Here is a 6,007-nt window from a genome sequence, read left to right as displayed (position 1 = left end):
ATGCATTTCAATAGAGAATGAAAACTTTCACGTCCACCCCACACATACCAGCGGATCTAAATGTTTCCAAACGTGCAGTCAGACTTCTTACTGCAAAGCCCTGACTCTGAAATGATGTATCGCTTACCAGCAATTATAATATTTGCGTTTACGCAGCTGCCAGTGGGCTCACGGGTACGCGCAGAGCTAAAGTCACGTTTAAACAGAGTTTCTGGCTACTAGGAGGCTGGTTGGTAGTTGTTAGCAAAAACTAGTAAGAACCAACCACAATCTGCCCGGAGAAATTTTCTAGTGTTCCCAAGCTGCAAGGTTTGCACATGCGCATACCTGTCAGAGTTGTAGTGGGTGGCTGCGTTAGTCACTAATCCTGTGTTCTCCACGTAATCCACATTTACTTATCATGAGTTTGCTGTTTCCTGTTTTTACTTCATATGCAGCTCTCATGTCAGATGAAAACAAAATCTACATCTACATCCATGAAAACAAAATCTACATCTACATCCATACTCCGCAAGCCACCTGACGGTGTGTGGCGGAGGGTACTTTGAGTACCTCTAGCGGTTCTCCCTTCTGTTCCAGTCTCGTATTGTTCGTGGAAAGAAAGATTGTCGGTCTGTGCGAGCTCTAATCTCTCTGATTTTATCTTGACTGGGAGATAACGCATGCATTAAAATAGATCCATATGATCACAGAAGATTGAAGTAATATGTTATTAGTTTCAGTTTTCTGGTTTTATTTGCATGTTACTAGCAGATCGAGCATTATACTAAGGTAGTTTGGTAAGTCTCGTAAAAAAGCAAGAATAAATGTTTGCTTCGTAAACAACTCACCTTACTTCTCGACATAGTCTTCTTTGAGAGACACACACTTGGTCCAGTGATCCACCACCTTTTTCATCGCATCGCAAAAAATAGGTTCTGTCAAACTCTGCAAACTACTCATTGACTGCAACTATCAAACCCTTATTTGATGAATATATCTTCCCAACAAGCCTAAGTTTCAAGTTAAGGAAAAGGAAGAAGTCACTTAGGGGTAAGTCAGGTAGATAGGGTGGATGAGGAACCAATTCAAAGTCCAGTTCATGCAATTTCGTCGCATGGTGCATTATCCTTGCGAGAGAAAACTTTTTTGCGTGCCACCCTTCTTCTGTTTTGAGCCAACAAATGACGTAACAATAAAGCATAGTAGGGACCTGTTACGGTTCTGCATTTTTCCAATTAATCTATGAGGAATTTTCCTTGGGAATCCCATAAAACAACGGACATCAATCTTACCAGCTGACAAAATGGTCTTAGTCTCCTTTTGTGCACTTTCACCAGCATTTATCCATTGTTTTAACTGCTGTTTTGATTCTGGTGTGTAATGGTAGATCAAGGTTTCATCAACAGTCACAAATCGGTGCAAAAAGTCTTGTAGATTGTGATTAAACACCGACAGACATATTGCTGAAACGTCAGCTTTTGGCCGACTGTGAGCAATGTCGGAATCCACCTCGCATACAGTTTCTTCATAGTCAATTCCTCATACAGGATGTTATACAGTCGCTCAGTTGAGATGCCTATAGTGTCAGCAACTTCATGAATGTTTATTCGGCTGTCTTGCATTAACATATATGGATTTTGCCAATGAGTTTCTCTGTGCTGATCTCGATTGGACTCATGAAGCGCGCTTCGTCTTCGGTGCTTGTCCGACTGCATTTAAATTCGTTAATCCAATAGTAAATGGTCTTCAGTGATGGTGCAGAGACTGTGTGAACTACATTCAATGCTGATTAGTGCAGCAATCCAACTCTTCAAATCAAAATGTTCAATGACAACATGAAATATAGTTTTTTTTATTTTCAATTGCAGTCGACACACTTATCAAGCATTGGGAAAACAATACTCGCGTTCGTATGGGCTCGAGGTTTCCCGATACGCGGTAGTGTTTGATACAGTATCGAACCTGTTCAAAAAATTAAATGATTTCAGTTACTCGGCGCGAGTGCAAGGGATGTGCAAGAAACTACGAATTAATCCCAACAAGAAGCTATGGCTATGCATCAAAATTGACAGTTTCTTGAAACTAAGAAAGAAATAATGTTAGGTCTTACCACTGCTCAACCTGCCTACATAATCATTTATGCTCATGTTTAAGTAGAGTTAACAAGCAAAGGCGAAAATGTAGTCCTCCAAAAAAAAAGTAACTTGACCAAATCCATATAACTTATTTGTGTCTGAGAGACTAATGATTTACAAAGTGGGTTGTAAAATAACATTTCAATCTCTGTGTAAATAACATTATGTGAGGTAAAAACGTTACAAATCAATCTAAAAACAAGATGGCACATTCAGATGAAATGAGGAAGAAAATTAATCAACAGTTAAGTGCCTAACAAACGAAATACCTCATAGTAAACTGTAATTGCTTTCCTGGTGATAAATTACAACAAGAAGAACAATCTTAGAGATCAGGCGTCAGTAGATATAGGAGGTGCGAGTACTCGAGAATTGCACAGAATCACAATCTCTTATTTATTTATAGTTTCGAGGAAACTTATTACGATTTCGTTACGCTAAATTAATATATTTATCTTGAAAGATTTTTTACCTGTCATTGTTACATATGACTTGCATATTTGCGATAAAATGTGAAAAATTATTAAAAAATCGATTTTTCTAAAATATGTTTATTTTGTTGCATATATCTTTCTGAAGAGTTTGATAATGAAAATATATTTGTTCGACGAAATGGAAAACATGTTATTTGGTCTTAAGTGTGCAAAGTGCAGTGCACACAACTCTTCATAGACCATTCTTCTATAGCACATCCCTGTACTTCGCTCTGTGGAATTAAAATGTGTGTATTTTATAAAGAAAGCATTCAAACCTATGTTTGGGACAGTGGAAATAAAAATCCTGTGGTGGTTCTCCTGCTCCTAGTTGACTGGTTTGACACCATATCCCTATTAAAAAACACTCACAATTAATTCTAGGTGGGGTCACTTGTGACCATGAGAATAATAACTCTTAAGAAAATTTGCACTCTATATTGCTTGTTAGCTAATAGCCCTCTCTTATGTGTGACATGAAATGAAATATAGGAAACATAAAACCAGTAAAGACAAGAGACAGGCAAGACAATAAACATTTCTTCCATTCTTAGGTTCTAGTATACTTTTCTCTATAATCTTGCTTGCGCCGGCCGTTGTGACCGAGCGGTTGTACGCGCTTCAGTCCAGAACCGCGTTGCTACTACGGTCGCAGCTTCGAATCCTGCCTCTGGCATGGATGTGTGTGATGTCCTTAGGTTAGTTAGGTTTAAGTAGTTCTAAGTGTAGGGGACTGATGACCTCAGATGTTAAGTCCCAAAGTGCTTAGAGCCATTTGAACCATTTGAACTTGCTACAGCTTTACTCGGAGTGCTATCCTTTCTGCAAAAGAATACCTCATCAAAGTTCTTCAAACATTTTACTACATGAAAAATCAAAATGTCGCCGTTGAAAAAATCGTGAGTTCAAATAGTAAACAAAATTGATGTGGCTTCTCGATTTTATTAAATCTGTTTTGTCACTGTCTGCTAGGTAAAACAAAATAGGTCTTTCTAGTACTGCAGCAATTATAACACACGCCAAATAAGAGAGACTACTTTGGCACAAATGGTCACTTGTATGTACCTCATTTACATAAATAACACGAAAAGATATAATTCATGAAGTACCCATATTAAATACCTATCACGTCTAACACAAGCAAAAGGTTTTGTGTTAGGAAACAGTTTCAGATTTCATGCATATGCTCCAGTTTCTCATACGTGAGATCAAAAAGTAGAAGTACGAAATTTATATATGAATTTGGAATCGTCATATTTTTCCGTATAATTTCTGTGATGTCCCTGTTTCTCCTCCTTCCTCGTTCTAACAAAAAATCTTGTTATCACTAATTCTGTACCTATTCCTGCCATTGGCAAAACGTATTCTCCATTTAACTTCATTAAACCTACAAGAATGATCGGTTCAGTTATGCCGTGTCTATAGTCCGATTAGTTGTTACTACATGTTCATACATCGCGTTTTCCACGATAATTCGAAAACAATTGAGGGCTGCTAACCAGGTATCTACAATTGGCCCTATTATAGCGATCTGGCAAATATTTTCTGTCAAAATTTCATTTTCATTGGATACACAGAGAAGATATGTAATCTTTCTTGCCTGCTATGCCTGTTAGTCGTTTATTTCCACTCTCGTAGTCTGAATCTATGGACTATAATAACGTTTATCACTCGCACACAGAATCAACGACATAAATAAAAAGCGATTGGTAAGGGAGACCAGGGACAAAATTACCATTTTTCATATTGCATTTTTTATGACATCCCTATAAACTTTTTAAACAAAAATCAACGACATAAATAAAAAGCGATTTGTAGGGGACACCAGGGACAAAATTAGCATTTTGCATATTGCATTTTTTTGTTACCACCCTATAAACGTTTTAAACAAAAGGAGCTAATGTATGTGTTCTCTGATGCTTTCCTAACACAAATAATTTTAATTTCCACAATATTACATATATTTGGCGTCTGTAAAACTCATTTTAAGGCATCAGTGTAGCTGTTACTATTGTTCCAGTTACCGGGGACGATAGTAGCACAGGTAGGTTACGAAAGTAACATAATTAGTTAAGCCACACTTTATTAACTAAAAGACTCATACAGTAACTTAAAGTACATCACCATTACAAAACATTAATTAATCATCAATGAACTTCAATTCTCATTCGTTTACAATTATTATATTAATTGAAATAGCACTTAATGGATTCAGGTTTTATAAGTAAATGTTCACTGAGTCAATAACAGAGAAAAGTAATGCATATCTTAGTCCTATTCCGATTCATAATTGCAGCACACTTAAGTAGCCCCCCCCCCTTTTGGTACAAGCAACAAGAGACCAAGCCTTACATTACAAACACTGAATCCATTTCTTTTTGGGACGACTGAAGTGGAAATGCTCGGCACATACAAGGCAGTAGCTATCATTGTCGTCCGATGATGATTCTTCAGGTTTTTTCTGCTTTCGCACTCTTGGCCGGCTTCTTCTTAAATTTAGCTTCTTTTCCGCTTTTTTCGCCTGGGGATAGGCCTTTAGCTATTCTTCTGTAACAAGTTTGTCTGGAGTGTCGGTCAAAATTGAAGACTTTCCCTCTTTTTCTTCCTTTTCTTGTTTCTTGCCTTCGACCTGCTTTTGGTAACAGACGAACACCATTGTGTGAAAAGGCTGCTTGAACTGAAGACGATTGTAAACCACTAGGTCCTGCATCACAGACTGTGACATTTAAAAGTTTCTCTCATATTGCTACTGGATCAGGATTAGATGTCCTCCCAGCTTCAGATGGGTCACTAGAAATCGCTAATGATTCTGCTAAGGACATAGTTTGCTTTCCATAATTGGAAGCTTGTGCTGGGCGATCAGTGACAGAAGATGGTGCAAAATCGATTTCACTGAACGCATTCCTATTAAGTGATACTATGTCCTTGCAGTGAAACCCTGCTGCAATGTTTTTGGGAGTTACAGCAAGTGGCAGTGCTTGCCTTACAATTCAAGGGATGTCACAATTTCACATTGTCTTTCCCCGATGATTCTTGATTCAGTTGTCAGCAAAAGCATTCACCAACTTTTTAAATTGACCATAAACTTAACGGTTTAACAGTTTATAGACTGCATCCTGTGTGTACAGTGACGTGGGAATGACAGCATAACAATCCCCTTGCTTTTGCAAAAATTCAGGCATCTGATGGATACATGAGGTTCGTGATTGTGGAAAAGCAGTAAACAATTGTGCTCAGGAGTTGGTTTAGCAAATTTTACGGAATTGTGCAAGAATAACAAAAATTCTTCCTCTTGCATCCAGCCACTCGCATTTCCTGCTCCAATGCAACGAATAGGACCGTCTAGAATAAAATGTTCATGATACCTCAAACGAGGGAATACAAAGAGAGGTGGTGTACAGCCTCCCTGAGTGTTGA

This window comes from Schistocerca gregaria, chromosome 8 (assembly GCF_023897955.1).
Source record: "Schistocerca gregaria isolate iqSchGreg1 chromosome 8, iqSchGreg1.2, whole genome shotgun sequence".
NCBI classification, from domain to species: Eukaryota; Metazoa; Arthropoda; class Insecta; order Orthoptera; family Acrididae; genus Schistocerca; species Schistocerca gregaria.
This window is presented reverse-complemented; position numbering follows the sequence as displayed.